The following is an 18,264-nucleotide window of genomic DNA, read 5'->3' as shown; positions in this document are numbered from 1 at the left end:
GTTCCATTACGGGGATAGACCGCATTTTATGTATCCATTCATAGGTTGATGGACATTCAAGTTGTTGCCACATTTTTGCTACTATGGATAATGCTGCTGTGAAAGTTGGTGCAACAGTTTTAATTTAGTGGGCTTTCATTTCTCTGGGGTAAATCCCTATGGTATTTATTTTAACTCTATTTTTAATCCTTTGAGGAATTGCCAAACTCTTTTCCAAAGAGGTTACAACATTGTACAATCCCATCTGCAGTGCATGGGGTCAACTTTCTTTACATCCTCACTTGTACTTATTATCTGGTTTTGGTGACAGCCACCTTAATAGATGTGAAGTAGTATCTCATTGCAGCTTTGATTTGCAATTCCCAGATGACTCATGATGCTGATTTTTTTTTTAATATTTTTTATTTATTTATTTAATTTTTTTTAGTTTTCGGCGGACACAACATCTTTGTTGGTATGTGGTGCTGAGGATCGAACCCGGGCCGCACGCACGCCAGACGAGCGCGCTACCGCTTGAGCCACATCCCCAGCCCAACTGATCTTCTCTTTATATTTAATAATCATTTGTATAAATTCTTTGGAGAATTATCTGTCAGATTTTTTTGCCCAATATTTAATTGGGTTGCCTGTTTATTATTGCATTGCAAGAATTCTTTATTAATACATTATATATTAAAGATATAAATTCATCATATAAAATTTACAAATATCCCCCCATTCAATGGCTATCAGTTATTTTTCTTTTTCTTTCTTTCTTTTATTTTCAGTACTGGGGTTTGAACCCAGAGCCTCACATTTTCTAGGTGAGCACTGTACCACTGAGTATACTCTTTTGATGATGTCCTTCATGGTATACAAGTTTTCCATTTGGATAAAGTCCAATTTACTTTTTTGTTGTTGTCACTTGTGTTTTTGGTGTCAGATCTAAGAAATCATTGTCTGATCCAAAGACAGGAAAATGCATACCTATGTTTTTCTAAGAGTATTATGTGTTTAGCTCTTACCTTTTAGGTATAATCTATTTTGAGTTAATTTTTATATACTGTGTGAGGTAGGGCTCCAACTTCATAAGCTTAAGAATTATTTCTGTGTTCATGTACTTATATGTGTATATGTGTGTGTAGATATATAATATGATATATAATATATTATATATCGCATATACTATATACTTTGATCAATACTATAAAAGGCCTCTCAAAGAAAAAACTTTTGAAAATGATGTTTCCCCTACCACCCACTGAGATTTTGGTTGTTAGTGTTGTTCTCTTTCATGGATATTTGCCTCTAAATGTCATTCCTTCTGGCCCCCACCCCACATTTAGTATCTTGCTATTTTTCTAGATTCTCCAACTTGAAAACTTAGTCCAATTTCTTTCAATTTGTCTCCTTACCTGATGGCTGTCTTGGGGGTTCTAAGTATCCCATCCATACTGTCTGGGGCTGTGGCATGGATACTGCCCTGTGGTGCCTCCTCTGCTTCCATCTCTAAATATCTCATCATCTTCCTCATGATTTCACCTTAACCTATGGGTTACTTGGAGTTGGTTTTCTAGATAGACGAAATCATTTGACAATCTATATTACTATTGATTTATGACATTACATTACACTAAGAGGATGCCATGTGTGAGATGTGATTCTGGGTTGGCTTGGCATATGTGTGCTTTAACACATGGTTGACATTTGAAAATGTCCCACGAGCCCCAGACAATAGCCAATGTCTCTTTATTGAGTTGTTCATATATTAGTTCAAGCTTACTTATGATGTCAGGATTTCTTCTAAATATTTTCTGGGACCACGTATAATAATCTAAACATACAAATAAAAATGTTACTTCTATCCATGTTTTTTGACTGTTGTTATTCTTAAATATTTTAAGTTGATATCTTTGGTAAATAAATTTTGTAATAATTATATCCATCAGCTATTGTTTATTTTACTGGCTTATAATCTCTCAATCTCTCAATCTCTCTCTCCCTCTCTCTCCTTCTCTCCCCTTAAACTTTGCTTTCTCAAATACTGATATTACTACCTTATTTTTTTCATGGTTTGAAACCTCTCTATTTTCTACTTATTTGTGTAGCCTCTGATTAATGCACACAGTGACATTTATTTTACTTTTATTTTTCTACACAAATAGAGCACAACTTTTAAGTCAATTTTTCTGCTTATACTCTCTAGACCTTTACATTGACATAACTGCAAAGCTCCCATAACCTCATTTCATGCACCCCATTCTCTATTCTTTCCCCTCTATTTCCACCTCTTTCTCTGTAAGGCTGCATCCAATCCACTGATCTTTCTTAACATCTTCTTCCTCCCTTTCCTGCAAATTTAGTCTCTCGCAGCCTTTTCCAGTTCAACTTATGGCAACTCCCACTCTTGTCTTCACTCAGGTGAAACACTTGGCATCATCCCTAACACCTCTCTTCCCCTGGTGGTCCACATCCAGTTGGTCAGGGCATGGTATCGGCTCTACCTCAGGACACACTCAGAGTTTCGCTTCTCATCACCACCACTTGGGTCTGCTCATATGAGCACATCAACACCCCCCAGTTCTTGTGATAGCCTCTTGACCCATCTCTCTCCATGAGTTCATGCCCATCACACAAACCCATGGGAGGTTCTCTTAAAATAAGGTTAGATTGAATCACTCTTGCCCTCAAGTCTCTGCAAAGGATCACATTTCATTAAGAATCTGCATCCTACTGGAGCCTGGGCGATCCTGCCTGCTCTGACATCCTCTCCTGCCCTCCCCCTTGCTCCCTCCATGGCGGACACGCTGGGTTTCCTACTGCCCTCCTGACACATGCCCACAACACACTTCTACTCCAGGAGTTTCAGCACCTTCTGCACCCTCTGCCTGCAATGCTTTTCTCGGATCTCTTTATGGCTCTGTGCCACCCTTTTGTGTTCAGATTTCACTCCCTCATAGGAAGCCTGCTCTAGGCACCTAATATTGCAGTTTCTGATCCACTTCATTCCCAGTTCTGTCGTACCAAACCCCCACTCCTCATTCCCTTACTGTCCTTGATGCTTTCATCGTTGATTAGCTCATTTAAGTTCTTTTTTTGTTTGTTTTTGTGTTTTTCATTCCCTTAATGAAGAACCTTCTTTGTCTCCATCTATTTGAAAACATTTGGGAGAGCTTCTGAAGGGTTGGTTGGGAAAGCCTTGGATGATTTTATCCTGCAATTTAAGACAGTTATGCTAGCAATCTCATCTGCAACCATGCTGGGAGCAGGGCACGGGGGCATATTCATTTTGACACATGCTAGCTAGTGATGAGGGGTGTCTAGCTCTCATACCTCACTATGCACGAATGTCCCAGAGCATCTTCCTGAGAAGCCAGAAGGTTAATAAGAGATTGGCTCAGAGGCTGACGACAGGATCTGCACTAGACTATGTCCTAGTGGCTTAGTTATTATTATTTAACAATCTTTTAACTTAAAGACATTTTAGATCTACAGAATGACTGTGAAGACAGTACAAAGAATTCTCAGACACCCACACTCCGCTTTCCTCACTCTTAACTTCTTCCATTATGAGCCTGCTATGTTCATCACATGGATTCAGGGTTGTCAGCAGGAAGTCCACACTTCATTCAGATTTCCTTAGTTTTTACCCAATGTCCCTGCTCTTCTCCAAAGTGCCATCCAGGACACCACATTGCAGTGAGTGGTCTTGTCTTTTAGGCTTCTTTTGGTTGTGACAATTTCTCATACTGTCTCTGTTTTGATGGTTTTGAAAGTTTTGAGAAGTGCTGGTTGGTTATTTTGATAACGTCCCTCAGTTGAAATTAGTCTAATGTCTATTTCATGATTAAACTGAAGTGAGTTTCGGGGACAAAGCCCACAGAGGTAAAGTGACATTTTTATTACATAATACCAAGCACATGTACTATCATGTATGATGTCATGGCAGCCAATAAGAAGAGAGGTAAGCATGTCTCTAGTCTGAGGATTTATTTAAATCTGGAAAGGATCTGAGCTTTTAAAAACTGATTTCCTTAGCTATAGGTACCAGATGCCTCAGATTCCTCAGGCTAGTCCACACTTGGTGTTTTAGCCAGTTTTTTTTTTTTTTTTTTTTTTTGCTGCTGCGACTAAAAGACCTGATCAGAACAACTGTAGAGGAGCAAAGGTTCATTTAAGGGATCACGGTTTCAGAGGTCTCAGTCCATACACAGCAGGCTCCATTCTCAGGGCTGGAGGTGAGGCAGGACATCATGGTGGAAGAGTGTGGCAGAGGGAAGCAGCTCACACGGTGATCAGAAAACAGAGATTCCAGTGACCAGAAACAATATATACCCCCTATTCACACCCCAATTCCCCCTCTCCAGCCACACCCAGCACTTCAGTTAGCACTCAGTTAATCCCTATCAGGGGATTAATGCACTAATTGGGTTAAGACTCTCACAACCCAATCATCTCTCCTCTGAACCTTCTTGCATTGTCTCACACATGAGCTTTTGGGAGACACCTCACATCCAAACCATAACACTCAGCCTCTGGAAATTCATCAGAATTGCCACTCCAGTGTCTAAACACCTTGTGTCTCCAGTAGCTAGTGCTCCAAGTAAGTAGTTCTGGCTCTAACTGTCTGGGTTGGGAAGTCTCTTCATGGTGATGATTTCCCTTAAAAATTTGATTTTCTGATGGGTCCAATAAGAATTGTTGATATTTGGTTTGTCCAAAGTTTTTATTGTTGTTCTAAGGACAGGAGTGACAACTTCCAAGACCTTTACATTTTAAAGTCCAAACTGGAAGTCCTTTTAGTTAACATAGCAAAGATTTCCTGATTTGTATTTGTCTTTATGTACCCCCGTTCCCCAGCACCACACACACCAGAATGTAGGTCCCACAAGAGCAGAGGTCCTTGGTTCACTGGTTTATTTCTACTGCCTAGAATAATGCATGTCACATGCCAGGAATCCAACAGATATTTGTTATCATTAAATGGATATAAATAGTTTCTCTCTGAGAAAGAACAGACCTTAGCACTCTCTGATCTCCTTCTGCTTCCTCCTCTTGCTCATGACTACCTCGCCATGCACACCCACCATATTGATTTCATCGAGTTTAGCTCTGTGCTGTCACAAGTAACTGTCTTCTCTTCCTTATTTTTGATCATCATTTATTTACACAATATTGACTTTTACTGAGTTACTTACAATTAGTCCTATTTCTCTGGCTTCTTTTCCACTGTCTTTTTTTTTCTTTAATACATATTTTTATAAAGATTCTTTGAAAGGTAAACATTGTGAGACCTTAAACACCCGAATATATTTATGTTAATTTAAAATTATACTTTAGTGGAATAGAAAATATAAGCTCAAAATTTTCATCATACAAATTTTCATCGTGTGCATATATTTTCATATACTTAAAAATATTCTATTGTTGTCTACTAGCATATGTTGCTAAAGTTAAAACAGGATATAAATAATACAGAATACTCTAACCTATCACTTCCTGAGTGCCAGAAATTGTTCTTGGTACAATGTGTATTAGTTTGTTCACTGCTTTAAAAGATCCTTAAAAGAACAGGCTGACTTTCCCAATGTCGAATTCATCTGATCATTGAAGGCATGAATAGAACAAATAATAAAATAATTAATAATCTGTATTACTAAATAATAAACAACATTTTATTATTTAATAATATAAATATATATTAATATATCATTAATGCAATTAAATATTACATATTCAATGATAAATGTTTATTGTTAAATAATAAATAATATATATATATATTTATTTATTATTTGAACAGGCCTCCTGTCCAATGGCCCTCACACTGAACCATCATCTTTTTCTCTGTCTTCAGTCTTTAACTGAAACATTGACTCTTCCTGGGTCTCAGTCTTCAGACTAGAACTCCATCATCATTCCTCCAGTCTCTGCCGCTCACTGACTACAAAGTTGGGGACTTGTCAGCCTGCATAATTGTGTAAGCTGATTCCTTCTAATGAATTTCTTGATACATTCATGTGGATAGAGATAATACCTCCTATTAGTTCTGTTTCTCTAGATAACTCCAACCAACACACTCATGATTTCTCCAAATATTTTCATTTCTGTTTCTTTATTAATCTCATTTTAGGACTTCTATTATCCCTCCTGCATTAGTCAACAATTGTTACATCAATGCAGTGTAATAGCCTACTCTAAAATGCAGTGGCATTGAATAATAATCATATTTCCTACTCAAGTGTCTCCAGATTGGCCAGTGTGGCTCTGCTTGGAGCTTCAGTTCTGAGTATTAGTCAGACCATTTCTGTCCATATATGCCCCTTTGGGGTCTCAGGTCAGAGAGGAATGTCTTTCTAGTACATGTTGCTTTTCTACTAATATTGTGCAGAAGCACAAAAATGGAAACAGTAACAGGCAAGTGCATTGTTTTCCATTTTATGGGTGCATTGTTTATTTAATTTTAGTTTTATTTTTTAAAAATTTTAATTTGTTATGTATGACAGCAGAATGCATTACAATTCATATTACACATACACAGCACAATTCTTCATATCTCTGGTTGTACACAGAGTAGGGTCACACCATTTGTGTCTTCATACATGTACTTAGGGTAATGGTGTCCATCTCATTCCACCATCTTTCCTACCCACATGCCCACTCCTTTCCCCTCCCTCCCCTTTGCTCTATCTAGAGTTCATCTAATCCTCCCATGCGATTCATTGTGATAGCTGTATATGAAAAATTACATCATTTAATCAATTTCATTTCCAGTACCTCCCCCTGCCTTCTCCCACTTCCTACCCTTGATCCGGTTTTATCCTCTCTGCTGGTCTCCCTTCTATTTTCATGGAGTCTCCTTCAACATTTTTTTTCTCTCCAGCTTCCACAAATGAGGAAGAGCATATGACTCTTGGTTTTCTGAGACTAACTTATTCAGCTTACCATAAAGGCCTCCAGGTCCATCTATTTTCATGCAAATGACATAATTTCATTCTTCTTCATGGTTGAATAAACACCCTTGTGCATGTGTACTACCTTTTCTTACCCATTTGTCTGTTGATGGACACCTTGGTTGATTTCATAGCTTGTTCATTGTCACCTGTGCTGCTATAGCCGTGGGTCTGCATGTATTGCTGTGGTATGCCGAGATTAACTCTCATGGAAAAGTACTGAGGTGTGGTAGAGCTGGGTCATATGGTGGTTCTATTCCTAGTCTTTTGAGGAACCTACAGGCAAGAACATCTTAAACCTTGTTCATGTCACATTCAATAACATCTCAATTGGCAAAGGAAAGTCGAGGCACAGGGAAGCAATGTCCACCCACCTTGACACCATGACAAGGGCTGGGGGTGCATAATGGCACTAGAACATTGGTGCTGATAATTCCATCCATCACAACTACCCTTCCTGTTCACACTTGAAAATATATTCACCCAGATCCTGAGACCTCCTGGAGTCTCATTCAGTCTAGCATCAGGATCAACGTACAAGAAAATGTGATTTTTATTGTTGGAACCTGACTATGAATATCACTCTTGCTCTCTTCTTTTGAGTACAGAATGGATTAAAAAACAAAACAAAACAAAACAAAAAACCAAAAACACCAGTCCAAAAAAATTGGTTTTATTCCAAGCACACCTGGATTGGAAAATTTAGCTTCAAAGGAAATTTTTTCTAGGTTTTCTTTTAAAATGTGGACATCTCACTGTGGAGAAGTCAGAGCCAGTCCTAAGAGTTTACCATGGAGGGAGGGGCTGGTGGGGAGGAATTGCTCTGCAGGCTGGTTGGTCTTTGGGGGGAGAGGTGAGAATTGAACTTAGCAGGCTCAGTGGTTCTCAAAGTGTGTTCCTGGGCCAGTATTGTCGATAAGAACCACCAGGCATCTTATTACAAATAAATATTTTGGGGTCTCACCCCAGACCTATTGAATCAGAAACCCAGGTGTTGGTGCCCAGTGAACTATCTTAACAAGCCCTCCAGGTGTTTCTGAAGCATGATAAAATTTGAGAAATACTATTCCAGTCCAGTGTTTCTCACATGGCCACCCATTGGAGTCACCTGGGGAACATTAAAAGCATTTAGCTATCCTATGAGAAGATGTTTGAATCTACTTTGATATTTGATCCCTTGTAGACATCCAGAGTCTGTCTTCTTTATATAGACAGTCAGGTTTAACATTACTGGTCTCCAAGGAAGGAGCAGATCAGGCTCCAAATGGCCTAGAGTGCTTTTACGTCTTGTGGGACAGCAATGGTAGGTGGGAAGGGATCTGGGTGTAGAATCAAATGACCTGGATTCCAGGCCTTCCTTCTCCAACCTTTTACAATTTCACCTAACTTTCATGCCTTGATTTCCTCTTCCATAAAATATCAACTGCCTACTCTAGGGTATCTGAGAAAATCAAACATGAAATGACATAAGGACAATGCTTTTGTCAACTAAAAACGTGTTCAGGTCTATGCATGTGCAGTTATTCTCTTTTATGCAATGAACTTGACTAGTCAGCAACTTCAATTCACGTGCAGGAGACTCAGCCATGAACATTTGGCTCCACAAATCATTGAACACTCCCAGGGAGTTGTCTGCTTGTTCTCTTAATTTGAAAATAGCCCTAGAATAGCTGCTGCCCACCAGCCCATCAGTCACCTTTCCCCTTGTTAAAGAGCCCTCACCGGGACTTTTAATTACCCCACCTCCTTTCATCCCTGCTGGCTTCTTTAGCTTGGTCTCAGGCTGGTTATTTGTGCTGCAGATGCAGGTCCCCTTGGTACTGTTGTGTGTGACTGAGCTGAGGTCTGATGTGGAGCCCTCTACCTTAACTATTACAGGAGTCCATATCAGGGGAAGAACTGAGGGTGCGTGGTTCCCCAGAACCAGCCCACTGCCTGCATGACTTTGGGGACATTCCACTGGGCCAGGGCTCAAAGACTGTTTCTAGATAAACATGTCAAGAGCCTCTTCTTGTCATGAAGGGAGCATTTAATGGAGCATGTAGACATTAAGTGACAAGCAAGGTCCTCTGCCATGAGTGGGCAGCCACCAATTGAGCTTGGGTATGGGTCTACAGAAGTTCGCATTCTCTCCTTCTTTCCTTCTTCTCTCCAGACCCAGAACTGGTTGTAGAGACTGGGTGTGCACATCCTCAACTGGGGGGTCCCTAATAATGACAAAGCCAGGATCCATTTGTCTCCTTCCTGTGGGAGGGTTATTGTTGCTCCTGATAGGACCTCTGTGCAGATGATCCCTAATACATGTTCTGTAGGGGTAGATGGTGGGTGCTTGACCTTCAGCATTGGAGCAGGCGGGTAAGATGATTGACATCTTTTCACATTTATTTATTCAATTTTAAGAAAATAAAGGACTGTTTTAAGAGGTCAGGAATGTGCATGAAAGTTACCTCCAAGGGATGCATTTGCAAAGGATTGTTGGAAAACATTTCCAGCAACTATGTTTCTCCTATCTGTACACACACACACACACACACACACACACACACAGAGTTACACATCATTATCTACAGGAGATTGGTACCAGGATCAATGGACACTAAAATCTTTGGAAGTTTATATTCCTTATCTAAAATGGCTATAATAATCACTATAAATTTAAGAACACCATCTTGTATCCTTTGGAACAGGTCTATCTTACTTATAGTACTTTATACAATGCAAATATTATGTGAGTATTTGTTGTACTATATTACTAAGGCAATAAGAATCTGGAAAAAAAAGTCTGAACATTTCACTACAAACACAATGTTTTCAAATGTTTTGGTTGATTGAATCCACGGATGTGGAACCTGTGTACACAGAGGGTTATAGATACATACACATGTACAAACACATACATGTGAGAGTACAATGTATATATATGTTAATATGTATGTGTTATTGTATACAGTAGTTATTGTCTCTGACTCTGTGTACTTACTATATATGCTTGTGTTTGTATATGGAAACATAATCACTAGCAGAAGTAATGAAATCAACTGTATACATGTGTATGTATATATACCCACAGTTGATTCTCATTATTCAGTTATACAGATATTTACATATATAACACATATAGACACATTTACATATACACATATTTATATATAAATACTGCATGTGTGTGTGTATATATAGTATATACACAATTGATCCTCATTAGTTACAGTAGCTATGTTTTATAAAGTCATTGTGAGCACTGAATATAAGCCATTGCTCCTAAGGGAAATACAGGAGTAGGTTCTTATAAGCCTCTAGTCACAATATTTTTATTAAACAATCAATATATAGCCTTATTTTTTGTGTGCATTTCTGCTCAAACATACCTTATTTAATGTGGATTGTTGGTTTATTACCTCTGAACTCTTGGCTGACAGCACTACGGCTCATGCCTGAATGAAGCTTGTCCAACACATTTGCTTCCTCCATACGGCATATCACAGTCTTTTTGCAGTTGGAGACACCAGGGAGCATTTCAGCCGTGCTCTTGGGATCCATTTTATTTTATTTTTTTTTATTTTTTTTATTGGTCGTTCAAAACATTACATAGTTCTTAATACATCATATTACACGGTTTGATTCAAGTGGGTTATGAACTCCCACTTTTACCCCGTATACAGATTGCTGAGTCACATCAGTTTCCCTTCCATTGATTGACATATTGCCTTTCTAGTGTCTGATGAATTCTGCTGTCTGTCCTATTCTCTACTATCCCCCCTCCCCTCCCCTCCCGGGATCCATTTTAAACAGCAAAAATCACCAACAAAAGGTACAAGCATGTGACAAATGTGACACCACACAGACGGTGAGAAGGACACTTGTTTGTAGTGGGAGCACTGAGACATGAAGGCAGAGCATCAGCTCTTCAGCCTCAGCTGGAGACATGTGTGTCAGGAGATTCTAACTTCTCACCCTTTTATCCATGTCTGTGAACAGTCATGAAAATGCCCTGAGTATTGGTTATTTGGGGGTTACCAATAAATTTTAGCAAGTAGGCCATCTTTCCAATATGGAAAGTTGAATATTGAGGATTGACTTTCATGCCGCAACGGGGAGGGTTATTACATGAAAGGTGTTTTTGTTACCAAGAACTGAACTTGGGAAGGCAAAAAGCCAACCTTGTTGCCAGGGTACAGTGGCATCAACTGAACTCCAAGATGGCGGCACTGTAGAGCTGCAGCTCAACAAGACGTGGAGGATTTGAGCACCACTAGGGTTCCCCTTGTCTCTGCTTCAGTCCATCCATTCACTTTTTTTTTTATTGGTTGTTCACAAAGCTCTTGACATATTTCATACATTAGATTGAAGTGGGTTATGAACTCCCAATTTTACCCCAAATGCAGATTGCAGAATCACGTCGGTTACACATCCACAATTTTACATAATGCCCTATTAGTAATTGTTGTATTCTGCTACCTTTCCTATCCCCTACTATCCCCCCTCCCCTTCCCTCACATCTTCTCTCTCTACCCCATCTACTGTAATTCATTTCTCTCCTTGTTTATTTTCCCATTCCCCTAACAACCTCTTATATGTAATTTTGTATAGCAATGAGGGTCTCCCTCCATTTCCATGCAATTTCCCTTTTCTCTCCCTTTCCCTCCCATCTCATGTCTCTGTTTAATGTTAATCTTTTCTTCCTGCTCTTCCTCCCTACTCTGTTCATAGTTGCTCTCATTATATCAAAGAAGACATTTGGTATTTGTTTTTTAGGGATTGGCTAGCTTCACTAAGCATAATCTGCTCTAGTGCCATCCATTTCCCTGCAAATGCCATGCACATGACATGGGACATGGGACATAACCATAAGTGGGTGGATTCTGGATCTTGCCTCTTGTCAGTTCTACTTTCACTCTCTGTTGCTTGTTTGGTTGCACCAACGGGGAGGGGAGGAAGAGCGGGAGCTGTGGCATCGTGACTGGCCGGCTTGAACTTGATGTCATCAGGGAAACAGGCCTCGTAAGCAGTACCCATGTGAAAACCATGGTTGGAACAACAGGAGAAGCTCCCGAAAAAGAAGTGCTGTTCCCAGCCACAGGGAGGGGATTTGGAAAGATCTCATAATTGAGGTCTACCGTGGGTACAAGAAAACGCTTTCAAAAGAAATAGTCTATTTGAGGCAGGCAGGAGGGCGCAGCTCCTCTGGCCAGGCATAACCTGCTGTAGACACTGGCACCAAAAGGACAGAGATGCTGCCTCCTCGCTGGGAGGCTCAGAGGCAGCATCATAGCGGAGGCTGCACTGGGATGTCCCTTGGTTGAAAAGTAGGATGTGAGCAGATTGTGACAGGCAGGTGACACTGCATCTTGCAGAGGAGAAACAGGTTATCTTGGAGACAGCAGGAGGTATGGAAAAATCAGTCTCCAGGGTCTCCATGTCACATTTGCAAGCCACTAGCTGTGTGCCCCGGGGCCAGGTAACGCACTAGTTTGAGATTAATTTTGACTCCTTGTAAATCGGAGGGAAATGACGTCTCCCCCATGGGGATGTAAAAAGGAGAAATGAAACCCGGTGTTTAGGGGTCTGGTAGAGCAGATCTTTAATAACACTCGTTCCCTTCTGTCTTGGGGTTCATTCCACAGGTTAGGGAAGACAGGTGACTTGAACCAGAACCCTGGACATCGTGGCCAGTGCCCTGTTCTCCTTGGTCCACGGGCTCTCTGAACTATCATCTTTTAAAGGCACCTGCTTCTCGCTGTGTTGAACTTCTCTAGCAGGCTGAGTCTCCCCTGGCCTCCCAGCTGTACAAGTGGCTAGAAGGGCCCATTAGACTTTGCTCCTTCCCACCCTCACTTTAGGCCCATTAATGATGGAACTAGAGATAATGGAAATGCCAGGCTTCGGGGCTGCATAATTAATTACAGTCTGGTGCCTTTGACACCTTTACCAATCAGTGTGGGACTGAGCGAGAACCTTGGCACACAGAGGAGGTCCCGTCTCTCTTGATTAGAGGTGATCACTTTGAAAAAATGATCAGAATTCTAACAACACTCACATGCAAGGGAGACCTGTCCACTGAGGTTACTTCAGCCCCATGCTGACAGCCAGGTGAAAGGAGGGTAAAATGTCAACACAAACAGAGCCAACTGTGAAACGACTGTTTGCAGAAGACACGCGCAGCCTCACTGCACTGGGCCTGGTAGCCATTGTTATCACCAGAAAATAACAACACAGACGAAAAACAAGAACAAAGAAACAGAATCTAGATGAGCTTTATCGGAGCATCGGACACTAAGTCCCTTCCATCTATTGCCTCAGTTAATCCCCTGGTAACCCCATGAAGTGGGTCATACTGAGATCCATGATGCCCAGGGGAGGAAGTCGGGGCATAGACGGGTGCCCCATGCGGACAGTGGGCCAGCAGAGGACAGCTGTGCCCCCGAGGGATGAGTGGAAGGTCTAAGTATCTGTTTGGAGGTTGGGTGATGGTGCTAACTTTGTATTTAAGTCCAGAAATTAAAAAAAAAAATGATTCCATCTCACTGCAGTCAGATTGGCAATTATCAAGAATATAAGCAACAATAAATGTTGGGGAGGATGTGGGGGGAAAGTCACTCTCACACACTGCTGGTAGGACTGCAAATTGGTGCCCCCACTATGGAAAGCAGTATGGAGATTCCTCAGAAAACTTGGAATGGAACCAACATTTGACCCAGTTATCCCATTCCTCAATGTATTCTCAAAGAACTTAAAATCGGCATACTACAGTGCTTTAACCACGTCAATGTTTATGGCAGCTCAATCCACAATAGCTGAGGTATGGGACCAATCCAGGTGCCCTTCAACAGATGAATGAATAATGAAAAGGTGATTATATATATATATATATATATATAATATGAATATTACTCAGTCATCAGTCATAAAGAAGAATGAAATTATGGCATTTTCCAGTAAATGGATGAAACTCCAGACTATCATGCTAAGTGAAGTAAACCAATCCCCCAAATTTAGGACCAAATATTCTCTCTGATTATGTGGATACTAACACATAATAAGAGAGGGTGGTAGAAATTCATTGGATTAGACAAAAGGGAATGAAGGGAAGGGAGGGGGATGGGAATAGGAACGACCATAGAATGAACTGGACATAACTTATCCGTGTTCACATATGAATACACCACCAGGGAAACTCCACATCATGTACAACCACAAGAATGAGATCCTAATTAGAATAAGTTATACTCCTTGTTAGTATAAATATAAGAATACACTCTACTGTCATGTATGTCTATAAAAAATAACAACAAACAAAAAATGATTCCCTTCCCACCAATGACAGTCAAAGGAAGGAATGTTGGAGAGAGGATGTGTGACCTGTGTTCCACCAGATCTCCAGTGTTGGTCCCTTGCTTAAGCCACTGTCTACTCGAGGTTAGAAAATGGAAGCAGTGGTCACTGCGGAGGTTGCTGGGGTAGCTCCCTCAGCCGGCTCCTTCCCATGCCTGTGTTCTGAACCAACGGAGGCAGAAAAGAAAGGCAGAGAGCGGAGGTCAAGAGGCCAGCATTGCAGAAGCCAGCTCAGATGCTGTGCCTTAGGTGGGGGTGGCCGTGGGCTTCCTGTCCCTGGGTCTCAGGATGAAACAGCTTTCCATTTAGACCCAGGCAGGTCTGGGGAAGGTGTCACACACAGGAGAGAGGACTTTCCCAAAGGGACAGGAGTACTAAAAGAGGCTTAGCCCCACACAATCTCGTTCCTCTGCTCAACCAACTCATTACAGGCTGCACGTCCCTGTTCCCCAGAGGAGGGAATGAGGTGTCAGCAAGAGGTGAGGGAGTTACAGTGGGGAATATTAATTCACGGGGAGGAGATAGCAGGTTATGGGACTATGATTACCTGTCCAATAGGCCTGAGGGGGAAAGGGCTGGGGGTGTACATGTGGTTGGCACAGGGGCACAGGAGAATCCGCACCTGCATCCATGTTAATTAATGACTAACGACTCTATCCAGGCAATAATGCGACTGCTCTTTTGTATTGGCGACTTCCAGAGATTGGAATATCTTCCACAAAAGTTATCCTTAAAGCACAAAAGCTCTGAAGATTACAGGCACAGGAACTCAGTCATTGGGAAGATCAAAACTTTTTCAGTGAAATGTTCTCTTTTGTCTTCGAGTTTTTATTTTTAAGAGTTATCCTCAGACTACCTTCACATCTAGTTAAGTCAGCTAAGGTGTGAAAATCTAACTAGGCCTTGTGGGGTTTGGGGCAGAGGTGTTCTGGAAAGACCATCGGGCTCCGTGAGAGGCAACTGAGAAATCACAGTTGCACCACCCTGGAATAGACAGGGTTAGGGTAGCAGTGATGGGGACAGGAGACACTGCCCTCCTCCTGCAGCCTCCACACCCTCCAGGCCGGGTCGCCTTGGGAGAATGTCCTTATTTTTCTTTGGAATGAAAGGCAATAACCAAATATCCCCAATCTTTGGTTATTGTTTAGAAGGGTACTTAGAAGGATGAAGCACTGCTGAAAAACTCATTTTAATTAAGTAAAAAAAAAAATTATCCATCGCAATGCAATGTTGGCCTCACAGTGAGCCCTCTTCCAGACGTGGGAAAGGGTCCCTTAAAAGAAACACAGTGTTCCTCTGAGTGCAGCTTCTAAGAGACTCATGCCACTGAGGCAAACAAACACGGTGCCTTCTGCCTTGCTCCACAGGCTGGAGGGGAGGAAGTGAGAGAACTTGGGCTGTCTGTCCCCTGTCCCTGCACAGCAAGGTGGGAAAGGGACCGGCTTGGAAGGGGTGGAGCTGGGCTTGGGACCTGGCTTCCCTTACGGCTCTGTCATCTGGAAGACAGTTCTCTACCCTCTGAACCTCAGCACCCTCATCAGTAGGATGAATGTCATGATGCAGTTGTGTCTTAAATGGACACACGTCTAAGAGAACAATAGAAAAAGGACAGAGACCCACAGGCCAAGAGCTTGAGAGAGAGAAAGAAAGAAACGTAGCTTTGTTCAATTGAATACTTCTTTTTTTTCCCTTCAATTGAATATTTATGGTGGTTTAAATCAGATTTTGTTATTAGAAATGTTGTTGAGAAGAACGTTACCATGTTAATGTATTCATGGACAGATATTGATTGTGCACCTACTGTTTACTTGGCAGACTGTGTGATGGTTCCATGATTAGACTCCTAAGAGGACCTCAGGGTTCGGGTCTTGAACTTTGAGGCTGGGAGTGGGGGGTTCTGTGAGGAACTGGCAGGGAGACATAATCAACCCACTTCATACAGCCTCTGGGAACCTTCTTACTTCACACTTGGGGGCGTGATAGTGCTTGTTACTGTTCTCTCCTGGACTTCTTTCTCTTCTTTGATTTTTCCTTTCTCATGTCGCTGGCTTGGGAAGACAGGTTCGGGGAGGCCTCTGCTTGGAAGAAGGCCTCGCCCTGAGGGACCCAGCAGGAACCAGAGTGAGAGTCCCAGAAAAGGAATCCTCATCCAGGCCACTTAGAGGGCCCCCTGGTCTGGGATAAAGGAACCAATGGACGAGACTTGATAAGGAGACAGAGACCCCAAGACTTCGGCGAGGTAATTTCCTGGGAATTCTCACCCTGTTCAGAACGGAATTCACAGGCACCTCAAGCTCTGTCTGGGTTCAGAATTTATGAAAGGGCAGAGGATTAACTACAAGTGGATGCAGCCAATGCATATCTACTGCAGGTTCCTAGCAATGACAGGACGGAAGGGAAGAATGAGGACAATGTTTGAACTCGGAGCTCAGTGCTGTGGACACGAGGTGACCCCCAAACTCACATGCAAGACGATGGGAGGTGTGACCCGATCAGTGCATTAATCCACTGGTGGATTAACTGGGTGGTAACTCACTGGAGGCAGTAGATCACTTGCGGCATGTCATTGGGGGGTTTATATTTTGTCCCTGGTGAGCAGAGTTCTCTATCCTCAGTGGCTTTCCTCCTCCACTTGTTTCTGCCGTGACGTTCCACCTCACCCCAGACTAAGAGCCAGGGAGCCAGGGAGCCAGTCAGCCATGGGCCAAGACCCCTGCAACCATGAGCCAAAGTGATCTGTTCCTCCTTCCATTGTTCTTGTCAGGTCTTTCAGTCACAGCTATGAAAAAGCTGATGAAAGCACTCGGGAGTAATTTACCTCACCAGTTTCTAGTCTTTCTTGTTGTTTGCTTGTTTGTTCTGATTGGTTGGTTGGTTGGTTTTGCTGTTTCAGAGGGGACCTGTGAGGCCCAGGAAGCCGAGTTCATTCTGGGGCAGCCGCGGTTAGCAAGTCCGAGACGCCGTGTTCCTGGACTCGCTCCTGTGTGTGTTCTCCTCTTGTGACTTGAGGGAGTTCCCGTGAAGCTCTCTCCTGAGAGTCTCCTGTGCATCCTTTAGACCAGGCTCTCCAGTGACATTGTGTTTCTTCTCTAGACAAGGATTCGAGAGACAGGAAAATCGTCTTGGACAAGGACATCTCAGTCAACTAGGGGTCACACAAGATTATAAGGCAGTGAAAAATCCAACCTTCATGAGGTCGCAGTGACACGGTGTCATAGCAGAAGCATGACTGTGTGTTCGTGGTGAGAAGGTATAAACAAATCTACCACACTGCCATCCACATGGAAGTATGGCGGACACAGTTGTGTACAATACATTATATTTGATCGTGATTATACATGACTATGTCTATGTTACATGTTTGCATAGTTATACACTATACTTTTCACCATTATTTTAGAGGCTACTCTTTCTACTTCTAAAAAGAACTTTGTAAAATAGCATGTTAGTCAGCTTTTCATTACGTGACCAAAATACCTGCCAAGAAAAATGTAGAGGAGGAAAAGTTTATTTTGGCTCATGGTTTCAGAAGTCTTAGTCCATGGTCAGCCCACTCCATTGATCTGGGCCCCAAGTGAGGCGGAACATCACAGTGGGAGGGAATAGCAGAGGACAGATGCTCAGCACATGGTAGTCAAGAAGCAGAGAGTAAAGAACCAGGGACAAGATATAGTTCTCCAGGGCATGGCCCCAGTGACTGCCATCCTCCATCACTGCCCCCCATGCCACAATTTCCATCATTCAAATCATTAGTCTACCAAATGGATTAATCCACTGATGAGGGTGTAGCCCGCATGATCTGACAGTTGCCTAAAAGCTTCACCCCTGACCCTTATTATACTGGGGACCATGTTTTCAAAATATGAGCCTTGGGAAGGACATTAAAGGTCAAACCATGCAAACATTATCTGTGTTACATGGGCAGCAGCCTTATCCATCTCAAGGTGACCACATCTCTCGAAGGCACCATTGACCACCTAGGTCTGAGCAAGTGCCTACT

This window comes from Urocitellus parryii, chromosome 5, assembly GCF_045843805.1.
Source record: "Urocitellus parryii isolate mUroPar1 chromosome 5, mUroPar1.hap1, whole genome shotgun sequence".
Taxonomy (NCBI): Eukaryota; Metazoa; Chordata; class Mammalia; order Rodentia; family Sciuridae; genus Urocitellus; species Urocitellus parryii.
Note: the sequence above shows the minus strand (reverse complement) of the source record.